The following is a 27,695-nucleotide window of genomic DNA, read 5'->3' on the forward strand; positions in this document are numbered from 1 at the left end:
AACTTCAAAAATAGAAAAATTTTAATAGAATGAATAGTATGATTACGTGATTTAAAATGAAGTGCTTAGAAGAATGCTTAGTGTGTATACTATATACCTAAATACCAGCTCATCAGTGCTTCTTGACATTTTCATTATAATCCAGTATTTGCCGATCTCTTAGATTAGCATTTCATAGCAATATCCTAAACTGTTATCATAGGACTCTGTACCACTATCATTATTTTTTCAAACATTAGATATCTAAATATCTTCCCCTGTACTTACTATCTTCTACTTGGAACAGATTTATCCCACATGTCTATCAAAAATCTCCTTTGTTTATTGCTACTGTAGCAACGAAGCATTTCCTGATCCTGAAAAGGGTGGAAGGAAGAAGTAGAGAAGTGGTATGAAAGGAGAACATAGAAATAAGTAAACAATTTTAGCCATTCTGGGGGAAAACGTTTTATCTTTCTGCACAATCCCAGTGGCTAGCCTTGGGTTAGTCAGGATTCTCCAGAGAAACAGAACCAAAAGGATTGGCTGATTGATTGATTTAAAGGAATTGGCATGATTGGAAGTCCCAAGATTTGCAGTCAGCAAGCTAGAGGCCAGCAGAGCTGATATGTATCACAATCTGAGTTTGAGGCCTAAGCAGCAGGAGATCTGATAGTGTAAATTCCACTTTGAAAGTTATCAGACACCATATCTAGAGGAGCTAATGTTTTCAGTAGGAGTCAGAAGACCAATGTCCCAGCTCAAGCAATCAAGCAGGAGAAGTTCCTTCTTACTCAGACTTTTGGTTCTATTAAGGTCTTCAATTGTTTGGATGAGTCATGCCCACCTTAAGGAGAGCAATCTGCTGTACTTGTTCTGTTGATTCAAAAATTAATCTTATCATGAAATGCTCTCATAGACACACCCTGAATAATGTTTCACCACATGTCAGGGTATCCTATTGCCTAGTCAAATTGACACATAAAATTAACCATCATACTTGTCCTTTATTATCATTGCTTTTAAAGTTTTTAAAGATTTTATTTATTTATTCATGAGAGACACAGAAAGAGGGAAGCAGAGACACAGGCAAAGGGAGAAGTAGGCTCCATGCAGGGAGCCTGATGTGGGACTTGATCTCAGGTCTCCAGTATCAGGCCCTGGACTGAATGTGGCGCTAAACCTCTGAGACCCCCGGACTACCCTAATTATATCTTTTGATATTAATGCTGTCTCATCGTCTTGTGTGCAGACTTTTGAAGGAAAAGGTCATGTCTCATTGTTAAATTTTTTTCCCTTTAACAATTTGTACAGTGATGTGCAGCGTAGAAGTTTTTCATAAATTCCTAACAGAACTTTAACTCAATCATATCTCAGGAGGTAGACCTTAACAACAATTATTGAATGGCAAAGCTTCCTAGCAGCAGCTAATTTTAATCTTCATAAATAACACCTAGTGGCCCAAATCAAATAGTCAATGAAATAGCACATGTTGCCAAATTCTGTTGTGGCACATAAACCAGGATTCCATACAATTAATCAAATGCTGCAAGTTGAAGGTCAAGAAACAAATGGATAAATTGATGTTTATACTGAAACCTATATTTTCAGGGCCCTTGGGTGGCTGAGTGTTTTAAGCATCTGCCTCTGGCTCTGGTCATGATCCGGGAGTCCTGGGATGGAGCCCATTGTCAGCCCCTGTTGGAAACTTTCTCTCCCTCTCCCTCTGCCCTCCCCCCACCAACTCATGCTCTCTCTCTTTCTCTCAAATAAATAAGATAAAAATTTTTAAAAATCTATATTTCCAATATATTGTAATAGTTATGGAAAGCCTACAACAACTTTTCCATGTGCATCCTTTAAAATAAACAAGAGTATTTTACTTCCTATTTTCTAGAGTATTTTGGAAGTACAATTTTATTTATATTTTTAATTTTTTTGACATAAATTTGTTAAAATGACATATCTCCTATGACTTACCAATTAAAATCAATGGAAATGTTTAAATAATGTCCTTTTATAACTAATAAATATGTAATTTTTGCTTATTTTAAGAAGTCTGCAGATATGAATTTATATTAATTACTGATTAAATTATTTTTATTTTTATTTATTGAAACTGATGAGGTATTCCCAAATATGATATTTCCCCAAACACACACACATACACCTTTTTATATTTTCAATTATTTTAATAATACTTGATAAAGATTATCAATCATTTTATTAGTTGCTATTATATTGAACAATATTAATATTGTTAATATTAATAACAATGTTGTTACTATTGAACAAACAAATAAAATACCTTAGAAATTATGTTACTATCTATGACAAATAATCAATCAATTTTTAAATATTGTAATTGGGATGCAGGGATGCAAGAGGACCTGGCTCTCCTTGTCCCAAACAGACCAGGGTCCTCCACTAGCCACTGACAAAATCCAGAGGCAGAGAGATGAGCGGTGGTGAAACAAGAAAGGAATTTATCTCAGTGAGGTCAGTAGGGGGAGGTCAGTGGACTAACACCTCAAAGGTTGTCTCCAAAGTGTTGAAATACTTACAGGTTTATAAGAGGAAAATGTGAGACAAAGGTTAGTAGGTACACACATGTAGACAGTAAATATCAGGTCCATCACTATCTTGGGGTAAATTGCATGGGGTCTTGCTGGTTCAGGGCAGTTGTTATTACTTAGGAGAAGGGATTTTTTTTTTTTTTTTTTTTTAGAAGAGATTTTGTTTTCCATCATGGGTTCTTTGCCCACTGGGTCTTTTCCCTGAGTCAAAAGATAAGATAAAAGGAAGAATTTAAATGATTTGGAAAGTACAGACTGAGGTCAAAATAGAGGTAGTTGACATTCTCTTTCAATATTATGATATATATATATTTATATGTAAAATGTATATATATATATAAATATATATAACAGTGTTTGCTAAAGCAAATGACAAAGCAGTTAGGACTTCCTTCATATAGGTAGATTAGGGCATACAGTCTCCTCATGAGGAACAAAATGGCATGCACTGTAAAGTTAGTGTAGATTTTTTTTTAATGGAAGTCAAGCTAAATACTTTTTGGACCTCAGCCAGCTTTTAAATTCTGTCTTATGAGAATTAAAATACAATTAGTCATTAAAACAAAACATGGAAAGTATAAACTAAATGATGGTCAACCAATGTATTTTGAAGAAACTCAGCTTGATATAAAGATCAATCTGTTTAGATTATATAAGATACACATATACAAATATTCAAATTACTTAGATGAGTTCAATTTAATTTTCCATGTTGGAATGATTAGTACATTTTCTGACACAGAGCTAAAAATGCAAAACAAAGAAAACAAAATATGGCATCAAATTCTATTTCAAACTATGCTTTTATTTTCCATCCAGGAGTTTGCATTTTTTTCTTGATACCTTACTATCCAAATCACATTTGCCATATAGATGCTGTTGTTACATTGAATTTCCATATTCATATATTTTAATCATTTAGTCTTAGGCTGACAGTAAAACCAAAATAAGTCTTTACGTTTAGCTGTAACTCTTTATTATGATACAACTTTGACCTTACAATTTCATGTTCTAATGTAGACTATGGTCTAAAATATATTTTATTTGCATTATTCCTACTGAAGTTTTTCATAATTCCAGCAGAATTCTGCACTGAAATTGCTAAGGCAAGGAGTATGCAGAGGGTGTGAATTATTTATTTATACAGATGACTTTTAAGTTGAGGCCAACATTAATTTGACTAGGTCACGGGCTTTGGAGGGCTGAAAGCCATGTAAATAGCTGGGGAGCCAATGTCATTTATTTAGCATACTGAAGCCTACAGTCTCTGAATAATATATATTCACTTCAAAAAATTATTTTATTGATGAAAATGATCTTTGTTATATATCTTTATTAATAAGCTATCATACTTAATAACATGACTTCATATAATTTTCTGATCAGTTATTGCCAAGTGCCCAAACTACTTATACACTAAATTATGCTAAAAAACTAGATACTGCTAGTGCTTCTTTTACTGTTTATAGACGAAGATGAGGCTTTGCAAGAATTATAACCAGTCCCAACTGTCCTCCCCTATAATCTTCACATCAGTTAGCAAATCTGAGCTAATTTCATAAACTATGGATGGATTTTTCATTGATTTTTTAAGATTCACGTTCTCAAAATAAGACTTCTTGTGTTTAACTAAGTTATGGATTAAAGTTTTATGCTATCTGATGTCTCTGCATAAGGAGTACTTTCCATTATAGACAATTTCAGGTTGCTGCTCTGATTTCACTTCACCTTGCAAGGAGGATTTAACTGTGGAATTAGATGTAATGCCTTTTGTTAAATAAAATACAGATCTCTTTGTTAAAACAGTTCACCTGCTTTGGTTATTTAAGTTCTCTTCTTTTCTGCATGTAAATGCACTCATTTGTAAGTCTCTTTTTATTTTTATTTTTATTTTTTTTTGCTCATGCTGGTATTTTTATGGTATGAATACTGTTCTCTCTCTAACCTAGAGCTTGTTTTTTGTTGTTGTTGTTGTTTTCTTTTCTTTTCCTGCAATTAATAGAACACATGCATTATGTAGGAGTCCCTGTTTTCATCTGGCCCGGAAAACGTTTTAGGCAGCAACATGATTTGTTTCAACTTTATTAGTGGACAAAAGCCAGCACATTCCTCACAAACTCATAGACTTATTTGGCATTTTATGCAGCATTCGGTTTAAACAAATAGAATTTTGAATATGCTTTAAAAACACTGAATCTTGCTAGTTTAGTTAGGAGCCAAAATGCATGACTGAAATTTTGGGAAGCTGCTCATTTTCCTAATCTTTCCCTCTGAAATGCAGGGGTTTGATTCCAGACAATAGGCTGCTAAATTAATTAATCATGGTAATTCGTTTTATATTTTCTTTGCTTAACTAGATCGGCATATAGATATAATTTGATCCTACTGCCATGGTCTGTGTATATATGTGTACATACATGTATATATAAAATTTATTTGTTCACACATCTCTTTTATTGGTCATAGGTTTGGAATCTCTTTTGACTAACTCGGGGAACCTGAGATTCCAAAGTGGAGAAAACAAGCCTAGCTAAGAAAGGCTTTTTTAAAAACAGTGTTGAGAGGCCATAAGGGAGGAAGAATTTATATACTTCCTCATTGGAGAAACCATGAACATTTAAAAAGGCCTTTCAAAAAAATAAAATAAAATTAATAATAAAAAGGCCTTTCAGCCAGTTGCAAGCCCTCAGCCTGGATTTAACTTCCTTACCAAGGCACCTGATTCATCTTCACTTCCAATGGAGCCAATGCAATTTATAACACGGTTCAATCCCTCATTTGTATAATAAATCAACCTACCCAGTTAACCTAGTTTCAATCCTTGTTTTGCATAGAGGATCTGAGTGAGAACAACACTTGGAGCCTTTTACAAATATAACTGCCCACTCTTTACCTTCCTTGAAACTTACTTCAAGTTTCTGCCTAAATCTATGTCTCCCAAATTGCAATTCTAATTGCCCAAATAAATGGTTCTTTGCTTAATTTTCAGTGAATTCTTTCTTGGTTGACACTGTTGGCCTGTATCTGATGAACTATTCTAACTGTGCCATCTGTAAAAGTCTGTACTTATCTGATAAGTCAAAATAACCTTCAGTAAACCTTTCAATATTTGTGACAATAAATAACCCTCCAGGTAAGAGAAAGCCAAGTAATTTACAAATTTAAGACATCCTTTGCAATGCATACTCCTCCAGTATAGAAATTATTAAACTTGTGTAAATAAAGTTATCAACCTCTTTTTTTTTTCTTATTTCTAGAACTATAAATAAATACAGCCAGATTCAGGTCTATCTTATGATGAGTACTGCTATTGGGTGAACACAATAATAATGAAAGTATGCTAGATTATTATGCAGATGTAGGCATATATTGATGTGTTTGCCTTTCATTTTCAGATTGAAATCAATTCTACTTTAGTGTCAGTACATTCTGGGTAGAAAGGATATCCTACTGTGATTTCAGCATAATAATTGCTGATTGAAGTGTCAATGATTCAGCTGTGTTTTATATTACAAAGTTAAACATGGTCTTTTCATTTAAACAAAATGGATCAAAATAGATGGGGGTGTCAGGACAACAGGTCACTGTAGAACAATTTAAGCACCTGGCATACTCCATTGAAAAACAAAAACGAATTTATTAGCTTGACCCTGACCATAATTGGAACTGTACCTCAACCTCTCTCATACTTAAACAAGAAGCACAACTTTCTAAACACACATTACTTTTTATTTTCTTGGATGTTATTGCGGATGATGTGATACCATTTAAATGAATTGTTTAAAATTCTGAGAAAAGAGGATGCTAATTTTATAAAAAGCCCATAGATTTTTTTATTCATGTATTTTGAATAATGATTTCTTCTTAGGAATATGGAGGCAGGAGAAGGCATAGCTTCTAGGTACACTGACAGCACTCTTGAAAATGAACTGGGAGATCTCAGCAAAATGTGGTTAGCTTCATTGATTAAATATTATCATAATACAATAATCAGAAATTATAGTAAGAATTTAGATCATACCTTTCTTTTAGAAGTATTACATATATATGAATATAAATTGGCAGTGTGAATAGTTCAAAATTGAGAGTGTGAAAGTGAGGGCGTAATCTTAACACTGCAGCTAACTAGGGGTCCAGCTGATAAGGAAGCAGGAGGCAAGCTGACAACAAAGCACAAGCTGACACCCCACAATACCTCCCCACTCCCAGGTGCAATTGTGTCACATTCCTAAGGCACTCCTGGCTGCCCTCAAGCTAAAGGAAGGAAACACAAATGGTTAACTTATACAGATTAGAATCCTGCAAGACATGTGTCTCCCTCAGTTTACAAATGTCTTAGTGATTTACAAGAAAAAAGCATTCTTATCAATAACCTAACTTCCAGAACGAGATGTAGATAAAATTAAATGTCTTTATAATCTGCAGCCCACTGACAAGTACTTGAGGCAAGTAGAGTATAATGTTCCTCCAAGGAAGCTCTCAACTGTCTTAATGTTAATGCCTTACTAGAGGGAAAAAACCACCTTAACTTGATAATGCCAAGGCCTCCAGTATTTCCTATAGGTCCTCTTTAGCATACGAAAGTTCTTTTGAAAATCTCCCTTTTCCTTACCTCCCTCAATTCCCAAGTTTATAATCAGCCACCCCTCACAACTCCTGTGCAACTGCTCTTTCTGCCCATAGCTCCTGTCTCCATTCTTTAATAAAATGAGCTTTTTGCATCAAAGACATTTCAAGAATTCTTTCTTGGTCGTCAGCTCCAGATTTCATCCCAACAAACTTCATCTACATTCAAAAACTACATCACAATCTTCATTAAATTCTTTTTTTTTTCATTAAATTCTTAAACCCGTCTGGAATTCTGTATCGTTTGTTAAAATAGTTGGTCAAGGAGATCTCTAGTCCTCTACTTCAAGGCTTCTACCCTCCTCTGAATCAAAAATCAACTCTCTAAACTTGAGTTTTCTCACTTGGAAAGTAGAACAATAGGTGTACATTATCAATAAAATGATGTACATAAAATACTATGCAGAGTGCCAGCAATATACGCTAGCTGCTATACTCATTATCACCATTGTGATATAATATATATTGGACAAAATAGACATTAAATCAAAAACTGTAACAAGAGATGAAGAAGAGCACTATATCATAGTAAAGGGATCTATCCAAAAAGAAGACCTAACAATTTTAAACATCTATGCCCCCAATATGGGAGCAACCAATTTTGGAGCACCTCTATAATAATTGTAGGAACGGTAACACCCCATTTATATCAATGGACAGATTATCTAAGCAGGAAATCAACAAGGAAACAATAGCTTCACATGACACATTGGACCAGATGGACTTAATATATATTTGGAACATTCCATCCTAAAGCAGCACATTCTTTTCGAGTGCACGTGAGATATTCTCCAGAATAGATCACGTACTAGGTCACAAGTGAGGCCTCAACGAGCACAAAATGATTGAGATTATGCCATATATATTTTCCAGCTACAACCCTATGAAACTTGAAGTCAACCACAAGAAAAATTTTGGAAAAACCACAAATACATGGAGATTAAAGAACGTCCTACTAGGGGTGCCTCAGTGGCTCAGTGGTTGAGCATCTGCCTTTGGTTCAGGTCATGATCCTGGGATCCTGGGATCAAGTCCTGCATTGGGCTCCCTGTGAGGAGCCTGCCTCTGCCTCTGCCTGTGTCTCTGCCTCTCTGTCTCTCATGAGTGAATAGATAACATCTTAAAAAAAAAAAAAGTCCTACTAAAGAATGAATGGGTCAACCAGGAAATTAAAGAAGAAATTTAAAAATGCATAGAAACAAATGAAAATGAATACATGATGTTCCAAAACCTTTGGGATGCAGCAAAAAGCAACCTTAAAAGGGAAGTATATGAGAATACAGACGTATCTTAAGAAGCAAAGAAAATCTCAAGTATGCAACCTATCCAAACACCTAAAAGAGCTAGAAAAAGAAAAACAAATGAATCCTAAAGCCATCAGAAATAAAGATTAGAGCAGAAATAAATGATATAGAAACAAACAAAAAAGCCCACAGTAGAACAGTTCAATGAAAACCAGGAGCTCATTCTTTGAAAGAATAATAAAATTGATAAAACTCTATCCAGACTTAACAAAAAAAAAAAGAGAATGGATCCAAATAAATAAAAATCACAAACGAGAGAGCAAAACAGAAATAACAACCAACACAAGAGAAATACAATTATGAGAATATTATAGAAATTATATGCCAATAAATTGGGCCATCTGGAAGAAATAGATAAATTCCTAGAAACATATAACCTGCCAAAACTGAATCAGAAAGAAATAGAAAATTTGAACAGACCAAATACCAACAAAGAAGTGAAGTCAGTAATTTTAAAAAACTCCCAACAAACAGAAGTTCAGATGGCTTCTCAGGTGAATTCTACCAAACATTTAAAGAAGAGTTAAGCCTATTCTTCTCAAACTATTCCAACAAAAAGAAGAGGAAGAAAAGGTTCCAATTCATTCTGAGGCTAGCATTTTCCTGATACCAAAACCAGATAAAGACAGAAAAAAAAAAAAAAAAGAATGAACTGCAAGCCAGTATCTGTCATGAACATGGATGCAAAAATCCTAAACAAAATATTAGCAAACTATATTTAACTACACATTAAAAAAGTCATTCACCGCAGTCAAATGACATTTATTCTTGGGATGTAAGGGTGATTTCAATATTTACAAATCAATCAATGTAATACATCACATCAACAAGAGAAGGCATACAAACTAATCATTTCAATAGATGCAGAAAAAGCAATTGGCTAAGTTCATTTATTCATGATAAAAAAACTCAACAAAGTAAGCTCACAGGGAACATCCCTCAATATAATAAAAGCTGTATAAGAAAAACCCACAGCTGACCTCATACTCAATGGTAAATACAAAACTTTTCCACTAACACTAGAAATAAGACAAAAATGTCTACTTTTATCACTTTTATTCAACGTAGCATTGGAAGTCAAAGCCACAGAAATCAGACAAGAAAAAGAAATAAAATACATCCAAATTATTAAGGAGGCAGTAAAATATTCACTCTTTGAGGATGACATGATACTTATATAGGAAACCCTAAAGACTCCACCAAAAAACTACTAAAACTGATAAATGAATTCAGTGTGGTTCAGGATACAAAATCAATCTACACAAATCTGTTGCATTTCTATACACTAATAATAAAGCAGAAAAAAGAGAAATTAAGAAACCAATCTCATTTACAATTGCACCAAAAATAATACCTAGGAATAAACTTAACCAAGGAGGTAAAATGGCTATACTCTGAAAACTATAAACATTGACTAAAGAAATTGAAGATGACACAATCAAATGGGAAGATAATTCCATGCTCATGGATTGGAAGAACAAATATCATTGAAATATCTGTTAAAATGTCCCAAAGGAAACCACAGATTTAATGCAATTACTACCAAGGCATCAAGAGTATTTTTCAAAGAACTAGAATGAAGAATCTTAGGATTGAAATGGAACCACAAAAGACCCTGAATAACCAAAGCAATTTTGAAAAAGAACAAAAGTGGAGATATTATAATCCCAGATTTCAAGATATAATCCAAATTATAGTAATCAAAACAGTATGGCACTGGCATAAAAAGAGACATACAGATCAACAGAACAGAATAGAGTTGCCCAGAAATAAACCCATAATCAATTAATCTTCAACTGAGGAGGCAAGAATATACAATGGGAAAAATGGTGTTGGGAAACTGCACAGCCACACGCAGAAGAATGAAACTGGACCATTTTCTTACACCATACACAAAGATAAACTCAACATGCATTAAGGACCTAAATGTGAGGCATGAAGCCATGATAATCCAAGAATACAACACAGGCAGTAATTCCTTTAACATTGGTTGTAGCAACTTTTTTCTCTAGATATGGCTCCTGAGACAAGGGAAACAAAAGCAAAATAAACTATTGAGACTACACCAAAATAAACAGTTTTTGCACAGCAAGGGAAACAATCAACAAAGCTAAAAGGCAGCCTACAGTATAAGAGAAGATATTTGTAAATGACGTATTTGATAAAGGGTTAGTATCCAAAATCCATAAAGAACTTATAAAAACTCAACACTCCAAAACCCCAAATAATCCAATTTTAAAATGGGCAGAAGATATGAATAGACATTTTTCCAAAGAAGACATCTGGATGAACAATAGACACATTAAAAGATGCTTAATATCACTAATCATCAGGGAAATGCAAATCAAAATCACAATGAGATACCACATCACACTGTCAGAATGGCTAAAAAAACAAAACAAAAACAAAGGGCCCACTAGAAACAAGTGTTGGCAAAGATATGGAGAAAAAATAACCCTTTTGCACTGTTGATGGGAATGCAAATTTGTGCAGCTACTGTGACAAACAGTACGAGGTTTTCTCAAAAAATAAAAAAAAATTAAAAAATTTAAATAAATTTAAAAAATTTTAAAAAAACCTTAAAAATAGAACTATCATGGGATACACTATTGGCTATTTCCCTAGGAATATGATAACATAATTTTGAAAAGATATATGCACTTTTATGTTTATTGCAGAATTATCTACAATAGCAGAATTATGGAAGCAGTCTAAGTGTCCATCAACAGATGAATGGATAATGAAGTAGTATGTATATACAATGGAATATTACTCAGCCATAAAAAAGAACGATATCTTGCCATTTGCAATAACATGGATACATCTAGGGTATATAATAATAAGTGAAATTAATCAGTCATAGAAAGACAAATACCATATGATTTCATTTATATGTGGAATTTAAGAAACAAAAGAAATATACGAAGAAAAAAAAGAGACAAAGCAAAAAACAGACTCTTAATTATAGAGAACAAACTGATGATTACCAGAGGGGAGGTGGGTGAGGGGATGGGTGAAAGAGTGAAGAGGATTAAGAATACACACATCATGATAAACACTGAGTAATGTATGCAGTTGTTGGACTACTATAATGTACACCTGGAACTAATACAACACTGTATGTTAATTATCCTGGAATTAAAATTTAAAATGCCCTAAAAAATTACTGGCACCTTTCTAAGTAATCATTTCTGTGTTAGCAAGGGCACTATTTGAAAGGAAAAATATTTATACATCTACCTTCTTAGGTTCATTTAGGGTTGGCGACTGCCAAATTAAACTGACAGAGGACAGATTAAGAAAAGCCAAAATGTAATCATGTGCTTTTTATTAATGTATGAAAGTTCACTAAAAAAATGTGACTCAAAGTGATGGTTAGAATTTGGGGCTTGTATAGCATATTAGAGTGTGAGAAAGGAGTGAAAGGGCACTTCTGGGAAAATGAATGGCTTCTTTTTTGGGGAAGGATTGAGGAAGCAAGAGAACTTATTGGGAAAACAAATGACTTTTAGGGAAGACAAATGAGTCCTTAAGAGAGTGAGTGGGAGACAGGATGGGTTTGAGGCAATACCTGTTTAGATGGGGTGCTGACTTCTCCTCTCCAGTAGTAAGAGTCTCCCTGGTTGTGAAACTCTAGGGAAGGGGATTTATGAAAACAGTTCCTTTTTCATTTTTCTTTCTTTATTTATTTATTCATGAGAGACCCACACAGAGAGGCAGAGATAAGCAGAGGGAAAAGCAGGCTCCCTGCAGGGAGTCCACTGTGGGACTCGATTCCAGGACCCCAGAATCATGACCTGAGCCAAAAGCAGACGCTCAACCACTGAGCCACCCAGGTGCCCTCACAACTGAGTTCTTCGAGGGAGTCTCTGCTTGTAGGCAGATAAAGGTATTCAGGAAAAAACCTATTCTCAAATGTTTTCCACTCAAAATAATTTTTATGCTACAGTGGTCTAGTCTGGACCTCTATTCATGATCTGGGACAAGTTGTTAAAATGTTGGATACTCCCTCTGTATAAAGAGCTTACTGGCATCAATATTTTCTCACCTTTTCAAAGAAATGGATATCACAGTTTAGAGATTCTAAAGAGTCGATGTTAGCAGATAAGCAGTGTGAGACACAACCCGCTCATTACTGGATCCCCTGTCCTTATTTTTTCTGGAACTTCCTTTTTAAAATGGAATCACTACCCAGTGTTTCATAGTGATCACCTCACAGACAGCATCTGTGTGATCCTGCCTTCACAGACGGAAACAGTGGCTCTTTTATTCATTTCACATTTGAGGAAGTTGAGATTTTCAACTCTCCTTCTCACTTTATACTGTTCATATCAACTTTGGTTAGTGCATATCTAATAGATATGCATTCAGTTAATACATTAACATTTTTATATCTGTAACTCATTTGAAATCTTAGATGACTCAGTGCCACATTAGCATTTTCTTTCACCAGATGTGCTATCAAGAACAAGCTAAATAACAATCTATCTTACATGTTCATTGTAAAAAATAAAGTAGAAAATTCATATAAACAAAAAGGTAAAATGAAAAGCTCATCTAATTATATGAACAAGAGATAAGATTGTTACAATTTTTATTTATATTCTTCCAAACATACACTGTGTAATACAAATGTATATAACTATTTTTATGAAATTGAGGATTTGCTGTACATTATGCTTTGTAATCTGCTTTTCTCCCTAAGAAATATGTCATAAATATTTCTCCATGTTAATAAGAACTTTATCTTATGTTGTCTTTGTCCCTTTTAATGACTGAAACATACTTTCAAAAACCATACCTTATAATTTGATATTCAGATTATGCCAATATTTCAGTATGTTTAAAAACATACTTTTTAAAAAAAAATTCTTTTCATATATGTTTTTACATTTGCCCCATTGTATCCTCAGAATACATCCTTAAAAATAAAATGATGCACAATTTACACATTTTAAGTAACCATAATTTGAGCAATTATAATATTTTTTTCTAAATAAGTCTTTTTTTTCCTTCTTCCTTTTTTTTTCTTTTTTCTACTTCTTCCTAATAAATAACTCCCCTCTGCCCTCCTCTCCTTCATCCCCATGTTACTCCCATTTTCTTGCTTCACTGATTTGAATTTCTTGGTCTTTGCCTTTTTCCTCTTTTTAGTATTTTTATTTTATGTTTCTTACTGCCTGTTGGATTTGCAAATAACATATCAAAGATGAAAAATAAAATAAAAACAGTATAATGTTACTTAAATGCAAATGTGTAATGTTGCACTTCAACTTAAAACTACAAAACTTGCATCAGTGATTTATGGAAAGTAAGCTTGAATTAAAAAAGAAAAAGAACAGGTCTATGGAACTGTAAAGCAAAACAACTTTTTAAGATAATAAATAAATTCTCTTATTTTTAGTCCTCCACTTTCTTACTCAATTTACAAAAATTACTCAGCCTCAGTCCTACATTCAATTGTCTGAAGTATTATTAACATCTACTGTTTCCAAGGGATTTATATATAAAAGTCTTTTAAAACTTTATAAACAGTGAATAAATTAAGAATGTTTTTCACTATTTAGAAAATAAACATACACAAGTGACTCATCAATCTGTTTGAAATTAGTTCACATCATGCCAATAGTTTATAGAATGAAAGCTATTCCTAAGAATAGAGGTACAGATTTGTGGAACTTCTGATAGATTAAGTAAAAGATCCATGTTTCAGAGTTCAGGTGGGTGGTGTAACAAAATGATCTGACCTGCGTCACTCTTTAATAGAGCTGTTGAGAAGCTTATAGAGACATTATGTAATCAAAAGTAGAAGTCTCTTAAAATGAGTAACACTGTTTAATACAGAAAGATTATTAAACTTTTTTTTTTTTACCCCTTATCTGAAAATCCTTCTTTTGTATTCTTAAGGTCCACATATATGTTAAATAAAACTGAAATAAGGGACGCCTGGGTGGCTCATCAGTTGAGTGTCTGCCATTGGCTCCGGGTGTGATCCTGGAGTCTTGGGATCCAGTCCCACGTCGGGCTCCCTGCCTGGAACCTACTTCTCCCTCTGCCTGTGTCTCTTCTTCTCTCTCTCTCTGTCTCTCATGAATAAATAAATAAAATCTTAAAAAAAAAAAAAAAAAACAAAACTGAAATATATCTGATTCCTGGACATGGCCAGTATTCTTTGTTTTCATTATACTGAATATATTCCTCTGCTAAAGCCTTTTGACATACTGGAATGCTATTATTCATTTTAAATACATTTCTTCCTTTCCAACTTTTGAATAGCATATCCTTTATTCATTCTTGTGTCCTTAGAACCCAGATCAGTGATTAGTAATTTAAAAAAGTCCAGGGCAGCCTGAGTGGCTCAGTGGTTTAGCTCCACCTTCAGCCCAGAGCTCCTGGAGACCTGGGGTCGAGTCCCACTTTGGGCTCCCTGCATGGAGCCTGCTTCTCTCTCTGCCTGTGTCTCTGCCCCCCCCCCCTCTCTGTGTGTGTGTGTGTGTGTGTCTCATGAATAAATAAATAAAATCTTTAAAAAAAAGAGAGAGAAAAGTCCAGATTAGGACTTGATCTGTTGCCCTAAAAGCTTATGTAAGTAGCTTCTTTTGGCTTCATCTGGCTAACTTCTAGACTTTACATATCACCTAGATGAAGACAAACGTAAATCATATGCCAACCCTTTAGGCCCAGTGGGAAAGATTTTTTCTTTGTAAATTCATTAATGGAGTATAGAAGTAATCCTGACAATTTAAAAATTGTAGTTTTCCCTTTGCAGTGGATATGTTCTTATTAAAACAAAAGTTTTATAAAAAAAAACAAAACTTACTTATAAAACTGGATGATGTTCAAAGGCCAGAATTGGATCTGGATTGCTCCATGTCATATTTCCTTTTTACATTTTATACACTACACATGTTTTTGTTGAAGTAATAGTAGTAACTACAGATGAGCTTTGGTAGATACATTTTTTGAGCTTATATTATTATTTGTTAATAATCATCACTTAGTAGTAATGAGTATCTCCTGACATAGATTTGTTTTTCTGGACTCTGTTACATTTCCATTCTTATATTATAATGGTTCCTGAGTGGTTACAGTGACTAATATTAGCTATCCTATTGTAGATATGTGTGCCTGGATAGAAGTAATTGCTAACTGTAGTCTTCCCATGGTGTTTCTAATTTTCACTGGTTATTTTTATTGAGAGAAATGTTATTCCTTATTGAGAGAAAAAAGATAATAAACATTGATTAATTCTTACATTTCTAAAGATTTAAAAATATTATTTTTACTTGGAGGTTTCATCTTTTCTACCAATAATGATTAGGATATATCATTTTGTTTTATTTGAATTTATTTTTTTTTCTTACACGAATCATTATTACTACACCTGTAACTCTTGATGGGGGTCAGACCAATTGCTGAAACTACATTTTAAAAAGATATTTTTGATATTTTAAATGATTATTGCTGAAGTTAATTTAGCTTGAAAATGGATAAATCAGGTGACAATCTAATATACTCACAGCTTTTGTTCTGTCATTCTCTCGGCATGTGACCTGCACTTGATTATAATTTAGAGGTAAGTTTTCTGCTGTCACATAGGTTGAACTAGAATGACATTTCATTTTCTTAAGATATGCACACCTTGGAGATGGTTGGTTAATTATAATGTGAAAGCTGAAATAAGAGGTGAAATCATGTGACACGTGAAAATCAAACACTATTATGTGCCCATAATTTCAAAAGGCTCATTTGTCTTTCTAGAAAACCATGGGAAAGCTTGGTAAAGATAAAAATATGAAAGTCTGATCTAGAGAGATGATCACCAGGAGAAACTGCATTTTGTCAACTTCCCAAGGCTGTCTTTCTATGATCCACGGAAAACAATTTTAACAAACTGGTTATTTCTGAGAAAGGGATGAGGGAAATAGGTTTGGAGGGAGATACAAAGAGATGTGAACTGAATCCATACTGTTTTACTCATTAAAAGAAAATGGCAAAATAATAAGAATTTTAAAAATCTTAATGGTGGTTAAATATCATGAACATTGATCTCTGTTCTTTTATATATACTTGAATTTATAGAATATAAATTAAATTAAAAGAATGTATTAACTGGAGAAGTTCAAAAGCAATTCCTCAATTATATTATCCTGGAATTTCAAGAGAGCAAAAATCTTTCAGACGACTAAAATATCAGGAAAATAAGGGTAAATGAAATTAGTAATAATTTACTTCAGTAGACTAAACCACATTCTCACCAACTTTTGAGTGCACATACAAATGGCAGATGACTTCTTGTGAACGAGAAGATAACCTGTATTATAATTATCAACTCCAAACTATCACTTAAGACCGCAATCTTGCAAGCTTAAAATTTGACTTGATCAAGAACACAACTAAAATATCAGACATTAGCATATGTCATAGTAAAAAGAACATATAAGATATTATCTCAAACTTTGAAACCATTTTGATGCTTTGCCATCTGGAAAAATGTTTACAGCTTTAATTGTCACAGTATGAGACAGCTAAAATTGAAATAGAAAAGTCCAAAGAAAGGTTACAAAAACAATGCAGCACAAAAGAATATGGAGATAAATTGTGTGAATATTCCTCAGTTGTGAAAGGCAAATGTTGGCAAAGGAATGTAGTTAATATCAAGAAAAGTATGGACACAGTGCATAGAGCACATTTCCAAGTCTAGGATAGTATCTAATAGACATCTCCTAATACTTCTGAGAGGCTATCTATCATAAAACTGTTAATACCTCCTGAGAGCAGGGTGAGATAAAATTACAAATGGATTGAAAGAAGTTAGACAAAAATCATTAGTCATTAATCTATAATGGGAAAGAAAGCTGTTTAGGGAAAGAAAACCATTATTTCTCTCCTATCCTCTATGCCATGTGAAGAAGACTCTCCTTGACCAAACTTTGGGCAGGCTCCCCTGAGCAGTCTTTTCTATTAGGCCTCATCCTCTGCCATTGGAAGTGTCAGAATACACATCTGATCTTTCTTCTCTTAAAGACAGAATGCTGCAGGCAAACCCTGTGTAGGAATTCTCATGATTTTTAAAACATGCTATAGATAGGAACAAAATATGTTAACATTCTATCCTCAGTGGCTCACATATGAAGGGTTCCCTCTGTGCTAATCACTGCCTCAAATACTTAAGAGCAAAATAAGAAAATGCACACATACACAGAATGAAAACACGAGAAGGAGATCAGATTGAATCAATATCTACACTTCATGAAGAACTGGAGAAATGTATAGGATAACAAAAGGGAGAGATGGAAATTTTACAAAGAAAGAACATTATAATGGCTCAAAATCAGAGGCTTAAGGTAGTAGAATTTTATTAGAGAGTGTGGTCATGCTTTTCTATTGGAAAACATTGAACAGCAAAATAAGTTTCTCGGTCTCAAAAAAAAATAGTAGATTTGAGTACAATAGGTCTGATGTAAATCTCTGTTACTTACTTACCACATAACTCCATCACAAAATTCCAACTCTATATCTCAGTTTCCTCAATCATAGTAAAAACTAAAATATTTTACAAGCCTATTCCTGTAACAAAAAAGTATGATAATGAATGCAAAGTGCTTTGTTAATTATAAAACATTATCATGCAACTGTAAAGGATCATTACTTAATTCTCAATGCACTGGGGAGCACTTGAAAAATTTTGAGTTGCAAAAAGTACCATAAACTCATTTTAGAAATATTTATTGGGCAAACTTGGAAACAACATGAAAGCAACAAGTTTCCTGCAGTGGTTCAAGTGAGAGACAGGGAGAAGCTTTGTGTAGTTAGACTATATTGAATTTTAACAATGTATTAGAAATGAAACAAAAAAAGGGAGAAGACAAAGATGACCCCAGGGTTCCAACTTTGATGAGGATGGTGTCATTAATAGCAAAATCCATGAATGAAAAAGTTTAGAAGTATAAATGTTGATATATCTCTGGGCACTTTCTGCAAAGGACCCATAAAGCTAGATTAAAAAAAAAATGTATCTCTCTCATTATATGAAGAGCTCATGTTTGCAAATGACAAGAGCAAAGCATAATCAAGAAGTTGAGGAAAACAAAACAAAAAATAGATTCTTCAGGTCCTTGGTTGATCAGGATCCAGGCATGACAACTTCACAATTCCATGAACCAGTATCTTTTTTAAATAAACTTTCAGTTGACTTTATGTCAACTGTAACTGAAAAATCCTAGGCTAATACATAGGATAAAAGGTATAAGAGGATTCAAAAGGAAAATAGTGGAGCTAGAACTAAGAATTCTGAAGCATGTAGAGACACCGTAAAGTTAGCGAGGAGATTGAAGTATCTGAAATTGATTCTATGGGATAAGAGAAAGAAAAATGTAGAAAACAAGTGTTAAACAATTAAATTAGGTAGCAGTGAGCTTAAAGATTGATAGATATTTGAGAAGAGTAAAAGAGAATGTTAGAAATAATTGGTATGGCATCTAAAGGGAGTTGCACAATGAAGAAATTACAAGTCATCTAGAAATGATATTGTGGGCAGACATAAGTGTGACTTCCTTAACTAATAAGATTTTAAGAGGAAGCTAGTGAGAATAGCTTTGCACTGAGAGTCAGATTTGCTCAAAAAGAGAACTGGGAAAAAAGTAATGAAATTATAAAATTTAAACAACCCATGAATCTCAAATTTTCAAAATTTTTAAAATTTCAGGTTCTTGATTGGTAAAGAAAAGTTCATGTGAATGGATCCTATGGTACTAATTGGGCCAGATTTTTCTGTGTGTTGGAAATTAATTCTTTTTCTAATTATTCATTTATAGTGGAAGAAAAAGAGCAAGAAGAGGAGAGAAGTAGAGAAGGAGAAGGGAAGAAGAAGGAGTGAGAGGAGAAGGAAAGGCTCTAGCAAAAGGACCTAAAATACAGGTTAATTAGAGTGGTCAAGAGAGCTTCCTGTTACCACAGCCTTCACTTTATGGCCAACCACTCAGTTCTTGTTCAGACAGAAGCACTTTAATATTTTGAGAGAATGTAGCATCCTTACAACAGTGCTTAGTATAATGGCATTTGCTCACAGAGTGTTCAGAAAACATTTGTTGAAGAAAATAGTGTTTGCCTTCCAAATGTTATCACCATTCTAATGAGCAGTGAAATGACTAAAGGTGAGAGAAACAGGGTTCTAGATTATTCCTTTAGGGATAACGAGGAGTTGAATAGAAAGTAGAGCAAAATATTGATATACTTCCTCTCTTTCTTGCTTTCTAGTGGACATAGATGCCAGAGGATGTAGTAAATTGTGTTAGTCAAGCATAACTCAATTCCTTCTTAATCCTAATTCCAGAGTATACTCTGGAATTCCAGAGTAATACCTGAACATGACTTGTCTTAAGAAGAAGAAATGTGTTAGAGCAGGACATCATCCAAGATAATCCTCTATTAAGCTTTTAAAAATGGCTCTGAAAAGCTGTGGGTAACCATGCTACTTGTTTGTAAAATGTTTAAAATACAGTCATTGGGGCTGCAGATTTGGAATTTGGCAGAGTCCTCTGTGTTCAGTTCTGATCTATTTTGAGGTTTCCTCAAACTTGAGAAAAGTAAGGAAAATGTCACCATTATCATCTGGGTTAAAGGTGAGGAAATCTGCTTATAGGATGCAGCTCTGGTTGTTTTATAAGGCCTTTTAGAAAATTATCTACACAAAAATTTCTCCCTAAATTGTTAAAAAAAAACAAACTCTAACATTTCATCTTAACGTTTTCTATTTTTCTGTCTAATGAGAATTTTAGGTTTCTAAAGGCAGTTTTATCTAAATGCTTCTAGCTGACTTTGCCTTTTATAAAAAGGAATGTTTAGTGAGTCAGCAATGGAGGGAAAGGGCTAAGATTTTTGAGTTTGTTGACCAATCTAAGTGTACAGAGAAATGCAAATGGAAAGCTTGAAAGTACTTTTTCAGCAGGAAAGTTGTTTGCATTTTGATGCATGTACAACTAAATGCTTGTCATATTTTACTATAAAACTTTTAACCACTCATAGTTAAGGACATGACTTTTTCCACTTCCCCCACCTTTCTGCAACTTTTTTTTTTCTTCTGCAAAGTTTTTGGATATAAGCCAACATTATTTTAATTGTTCCTTCATGTGGGCAGGTAATTGTAAACCATTATACAAATCACAAGGTGGGGAAGATTGTGTCAATTTTTCCATTGGACATTAAATATATTGTCCAATAATAGACGATGAGGCTCATAATGTGCTTTTTTGATCTGCTCCCGGGATATCTGGGGCTCACAGACTCCTCCAAGGACATCAGTATGCAGAACTAGGAGTCCTTCCACTTCTTCATGCACAGGCTTTTTGAGTTTCTTCCACTGGGCTGCATGCTAATGAAGAACTTTGCAGTCTCACCAGCCAGTGGCAAATCCCAGGATATATCTACCAACATCCAAAATAGGAGGGCTAACTTGAATTGAGTTAGGTACCCCCTAATTAGAACACCACTAAAATCTTATCAAAGTATATTCCTTTGAGTTAAAGCAAGTAAATTGTGATGCCTTGGAATGTATGTATAATTTGCTGGGGTCAATTACTGGTTTGCTTTGCATTTGATCATCAGCCATTTAGAACTATATAAAAAAGATCAGTACTATTATCAGAGAATCATTTATTCTATTATTTTAATTATAGAATAATAATTATATGTAAAGTCTGCGGTGTTATATTAAAATATATTTATTAAAAGATTTCTCATAATTATTTCTAACTGTGAAAGAATGATATTTCTTTGGGATTTTCCCAGAAACATGTTCAAACAAACTATAGTTTTGACGTGATAGTGTTTATAGGAAGTATTCTGAGAATTTTTTAAGTTATGAACTTGCTCATTTAAGGCAATAAACCTGCATATTTCATATGCAAATTTATTCGATATCCTTTAAGTAGCTATGAGTTTCTGCTACTCTTCCGAGTCCCTATCCCCCCAAAAAGTCTGAAAATTCTTGGTAGTGGAAATTAAAAATAAAATCTATGGCTTTTTCCATTTTTTTTCCTCTGCTATTTTTGATATGAGCACACTTCTACTTAGGGACAAATGGCGCTCGGCAGGGCTAGGTAGGGGGCCACAGAAGCAGGCTCACAAAAATCCCCAAAATACTGAGGTGTAAGGAAACTAGAGATAAGGGAACAAGCACCACCACCCTGCCCTAGGTATGTGCAGGGATGATGTCTTTTTTTATGACACTCATCTGTGACCAACAAAGAATAACCAGACACCAAAGAAGTAAAGCATTAAATATGTCATCACTAGTCTTTACTCAATGGTGATGCCAGTAGAAGGATTTAATTTCCCTGGTTGGCTTCCAATAAAAGACCAACCCTATAAGCCCTCAGTGTCAACCGTGTCGGGACCCCTCTCACTCCTGAGAGTTTTCTCTGTATCTTTACTTAATAAATTTCTCTTTACTCACTCTCCTTTGTCTGCAAGATTCATTCTTCAACTCCATGAGACAAGAACCAAGCACTCCCATATCAACAAATTTCAGGATAACTTTTGTATAGATATTTTAGTTTTAGCTTTATTTAAGGCATAGTAAAATGCCTAAATAGTAATCTAGCTTAGAAATGGGGCATAGCTTCGACAACAGTAAGACCTATACCTTTTTTATCCAAGAATTGCAGTATATTTTTTAACATGGTTTTCACAAAGTCAGTGTAATCTGTAAAATATTAGATATTCATTGAGCACCTAATATATGTTAGGCAATGTATAGAAAATGAACTTACAGGTGTAATAAGATGTGGTTGAAAACAGACCTTGTTCCCTTTTAGCAAAACATTTTTTTCCCTCAAACTTTGTGACATCTGAAAAGCACAATGTGCTTATTAGAATAAAGGATATTATTTTAAGAAAAATTGCTCTGAATAAGGAAGATCATGATGTATCAGCACAAGGTTGATATGCCTGAAGTTGTTGATGGTGCAGCAGCTATCAAAAGAGATAATGAAAATCATTGGAAAACATGTTCAATTATCAAGATCAAACTGAGTATGGATGGTTCAGAAAAAGGAACAACTTAAAGATCCCTTTAAATTCCCACCTGATCATACCCTATTTGATATACAGATGAACCAAAGTGGGGGGTGGGGAAGGATATTAGCTGTAGTTATAGAAAGAATGAAGAAGAGACTAGATTGGAAAGCCTGTCCAGCCTAGCATCAGGCTTGATGTAGATATAAATCTACTTAGTGGAGGGATTAAAGAAATTCATGAGTAATTTTAGGTCTTGATTTTATCACTAAAACTAAAATCAAGATCAATCTGAAAAAAAAGAATATGCACTGAAAATAGGCATTTTTTTTATTAGTTAGCTAGTTAGTGAACTTTTTACTGCTTTCAGATGCTCAAAGTTGAGTTCCCATGTCTGTGATCACAAAATGTTCCTATGCACATAAAAAAAGGTAATTTTATGCCAGAATGGAAATTTCTGCCTGCATTTTGCATATAGAATATTCATTTATGTAAACAAATTTATGTTTTGAGGAAATATACTTTGTGAGTTCAATTTAGATATCAATGGATGAAAAGTCCCTGAATATCTGGTCTGGTTGAAAGACTTGAACCAACAATTTGTTAGATAACCAGCCTCCCTCTCCCAACTTATTAAATGACATCAATCCATTTTTAGTCTTTATGAATCTCCCTGATTTCTTCCATGAATTGTTCAACTAATACAGTGCATCATTGCCTTTTATAAAATGAAACTACATAGAAAATTAAAACGAAGAAGTAATCCTGTTGTGATATTGTTAACTGAAGAATATAACTTTTGGGTAAAAATCTTGCCCCAAAGGATGGGAATCCCCACTTTAAAGGAGAGATAGAATGTGTTTAATCAGTTGTTACAAATTAAACAAATTCCCTTACAAATTTAAAGGAATGAATACGAATATTAGATCTATAAGAAACATTAGTCTTTACTTTGTCTAGTCCTTTTGCTTTGCAAAAGAGTGTCTGATGCCTAGACCAGAACATTTCCAGTATATTTTCCTTTATCATGCCCTCTCCTTTTCTTTATCATGTCCTACATCATCTGTAAGGGAGGAAAAAGTTTTCCTTTATCCTCTTACAGTCTCTAGCTGGGTCTGAAAGTTAATCTGACAAAGACAGATTAAAAGGACAAAAGTATACACATTTATTTAATGTAAGTTTTATGTGACAAGAGAGCCTTTCTGGGGAAATGAAAAGCCAAAGAAACAGTCCTGAGTATCTCATGCTAGGATTCGTGAAGAATGCAGCATCGTGGAGGAATGTGGTAGGTTAAAAGAGTATGAGGCAACTAGTTTGTTAGGATTCCTCTCAGTGTCCCTTCATCTACAGAAATAAGGATGCTCCTTTCTGGTGGGTACAGGGAGAGCACATCTCATTGAGAGTTTTATGGCCTGTTTCAGGGAAGAAGGGTGAGTGGGGGTGGGTCAGAGTGACTCTCCAGTTTCTGCCATTTTCTCAAACTCCTTCAGCTTAAGGTATTCAATATGCCAATGTGCCATATTTTGGAATTGCATGTCCTGAACACCATCATATCAAGGGGAGGATTCTGTTATAAAGAAAAAGGTTGGGATGCCTGGGTGGCTCAGCGGTTGAGCATCTGCCCTTGGCTCAGGGTGCGATCCTGCGGTCCCACATCGGGCTCCCTGCGGGCTCCCTCTCCTGCTTCTCCCTCTGCCTGTGTCTCTGCCTCTCTCTCTCTCTCTCTCTCTCTCTCTCTCTCTCTGTGACTATCATAAAAAAAAACGAATAAATACATAAAATCTTTTTTTAAAAAAGAAGAAAATTGTTCATCATATTACCAAATGTGGTAGGTGGATTACAGAGACAAGTGAGTGATAACAGAGAACGGAAGGAGGGCACTTCTCAGGCTGAAGAGCCCTGAAATGATTGTTCCTTCTTGTGATACCACAGTTTGGTAACTTTCTGTGACAAGCTCAAATCCCATCTTAAAGGTATTGCATAGGTGAGTTCAATCATTGCAATAATTAGACCTGAGGATTTCTATTTAGGGTTTTTCACCTTCTTCTTCTTCTTCTTCTTCTTCTTCTTCTTCTTCTTCTTCTTCTTCTTCTTCTTCTTCTTTCTTCTTCTTCTTCTTCTTTCTTCTTTTCTTCTTCCTTTTTAAAGGTTTATGGTGTCCAGAAAGATTGCATTAGATAAGTTGCAGATAATAAATCTAAGAAACAGATGAGATTTTAGCGGTGTGTGTGTGTGTGTGTGTGTGTGTATGTCTGTGTATACATCATCTACATACTGTACTATTCCAGTAATATCACTAGATTCCTCAAACTCTGGAATATTTCCAAAAATTGTTCTGGATTGAAATTCAGATTTAGTTGATATGTAGTGACATATATGTACATATGTATCCTAGTTCTTATATATATATTTTTAAAAGGCCATGGTGGACTGTACTTGCTCATGAGCATTGTTTGCTTTCAAATTTTGTCTCTTCGATCATGTCCTTACTATTTGACAATTCTTTTTGTACATTACAATTTCACACTTGAAAAAATACAATTCCCCAATTCTCTTTTTTAATCACTTATTATGGAAAATTTCAAAATATACAAAGTATAGGATATCCATCTACTTACCACCTAGTTTCAATAATTATCAACTCGTGGCCATTCTATGTGATCTATACCCTTCACTTGACTTCCCCCAATCTCTGACATCATATGATTTCACATAGGTCTGATTTTTTAAGGTTTTATTTAAATTCCAGTTAGTTAACATAACTGTGTAATATTAATTTCAGGTGTACAAACATAGTGATTCAACAATTCTACTCATTACCTGGTGCTCATCACAAGTGCTCTCCTTAATCCCATCCCCTGATTAACCCATCACCTCACACACCTCCCCTCTGGTAACCATCAGCTTGTTCTCTATACTTAAGAATCTGTTTCTTGGTTTGCCTCTCTCTCTTTTATCTTTCCTTTGCTTGTTTGTTTTGTTTCTTAAATTCCACATATGAGTGAAATCATATGGTTTTTATCTTTGACTGACTTATTTTGCTTAGTGTAATATTCTCTAGCTCCATTCATGTCTTTGAAAATGGCAGACTTCATCCTGTTTTATGGCTGAATAATATTTCATCATATATAAACTACTTCTTCTTTATCCATTCATCAATTGATGGGCACTTGGGCTGTTTCCATAATTTGGCTATTGTAAATAATGCTGCTATACACATTGGGATGCATGTATTCTTTTGAATTAGTATTTTTATATGTGGGTAAATACCTAGTAGTGCAATTATTGGATCATAAAGTAGTTCTACCTTTAACTTTTTGAGTAACCTCCAAACATTATTCCACAGTGGCTGCACCAGTTTGTGTTCCTACCAACAGTGCAAAAAAGTTCCCTTTCATTCACATCCTTGCCAACACTTTTTTTCTTGTCTTTTTGATAATAACCATCTAACAGATGTGAGGTGATATCTTATTGTAGTTATTATTTGCACTTCACTGATGATCAGTGATATTGAGCATCTTTTCATGTATCTGTTGGCCATCTGTAGGTCTTCTTTGGAAAAACGTCTATTCATGTCTTCTGTCCAGTTTTTAATTGGATTGTTCATTTTTGGGGTGTTGAGTTGTATAACTCTTTTTTTAAAGATTTTTATTTATTTATTCATGAATGACACACAGAGAGAGGCTGAGACACAGGCAGAGGGAGAAACAGGCTCCACACAGGGAGCCCATCATGGGACTCCATCCCAGGACTCCAGGATCATGCCCTGGGCTGAAGGCAGGTGCTAAACTGCTGAGCCACCCAGGGATCCCCAAATTCTTTATATATTTTGGAGAGATTTCACAATCCTGAGATCGTGACCTAAGCTGAAACCAAGAGTCGGATGTGTAGCCGATTACACCAACCAACCTCCCCCAAAAGTTTATTTTTGCTTTTGTGTCTCTTGCCTCAGGAGACCTATCTAGAAAAAAAGTTGCTATGATTGATGTTTGAGAAATTACCGCCAGTACTTTCTTCAAGGACTTTTGATTTGGGGTCACACATTTAGATCTTTAATCCATTTCGAATTTATGGTATAAGAAAGTGGTCCAGTTTCATTCTTTTTCATGTTGCTGTCCAATTTTCCCAATGTCACTTGTTAAAGAGATAGTCTTTTACCCATTGGGTATTCTTTCCTGCTTTGTTGAAGATTGATTGACCATATAATGTAGTTCGTTTCTGGGTTTTCTATTCTGTTCTGTTGATCTATGTGTCTATGTGTCTATTTTTGTGCCAGTACCATACTCTTTTGGTCATTACAGCTTTGTAACATAGAAGTCTGGAATTGTGATGCCTACAGCTTTGCTTTGCTTTTTCAAGAATAGCTTTGGCTATTCAGGGTCTCTTGTAGTTCCTTACAAACTTTAGGATCATTTGTTCTAGCTCTGTGAAAAATGCTTGTGGTATTTTGATAGAGGTTGTATTAACTGTGTAGATTGCTTTGGGCATCTAGACATTTTCACATTTGTTTTTTTCAATCTGTGAGCATGGAATCTTTCATTTGATTGTGTCATTTTCAATTTCTTTCATCAGTATTTTATAATATTCAGAGTATATATCTTTCCCCTCTCTGGGTAGATCTAATCCTAAGTATCTTACTGTGTTTGGTACCATTGTAAATGGGATTGATTGATTCCTTTATTTCTCTTTCTGCTGCTTCATTATTGGTGTATAGAAATGCAACAGATTTTAGTATGTTTATTTTGTATCCTGCAACTTTACTGAATTTGTTTATCAGTTCTAGTAGTATCTTGGTGGAGTTTTTAGAGTTTTCTATAAAGAGTATAATATCATCTGCAAAAAGTGAAAGTTTTACTTCTTTCTTGATGATTTGGATGCCTTTTATTTCTTTTTGTTGTCTGATTGCTGTGGCTAGGACTTCTAGTACTTTGTTGAATAAAAGTGGTGAGAGTGGATATCCGGATCTTGTTCCTGATTACAGAGGAAAAGCTCTCAGTTTTTCTCCATTTAGGATGATGTTAGCTGTAGGTTTTTCACATATGGCCTTTATTATGTTGAGGTATGTTCCCTCTAAACTTACTTTCTTTAGGTTTTTTTTTTTTATCATTAGTAGATGTACTTTGTCAAATGCTTTTTCTGAACCTATTTGGTTCCTATCCTTTGTTTTGCTAATGTGATGCATCACATTGATTGA

General features: G+C 34.2%; 1 long non-coding RNA gene across 1 annotated transcript in view; it reads left to right on the forward strand.

Annotated features, from left to right (window-relative positions):
- The window catches only part of LOC129503971 (uncharacterized), a 96,247-nt gene that overhangs the window by 61,264 nt on the left and 7,288 nt on the right, over nt 1–27,695 (forward strand). The window lies entirely within an intron of this gene.

This window comes from Nyctereutes procyonoides, unplaced genomic scaffold (genome assembly GCF_905146905.1).
Source record: "Nyctereutes procyonoides isolate TBG_1078 unplaced genomic scaffold, NYPRO_anot_genome, whole genome shotgun sequence".
Classification (NCBI taxonomy): Eukaryota; Metazoa; Chordata; class Mammalia; order Carnivora; family Canidae; genus Nyctereutes; species Nyctereutes procyonoides.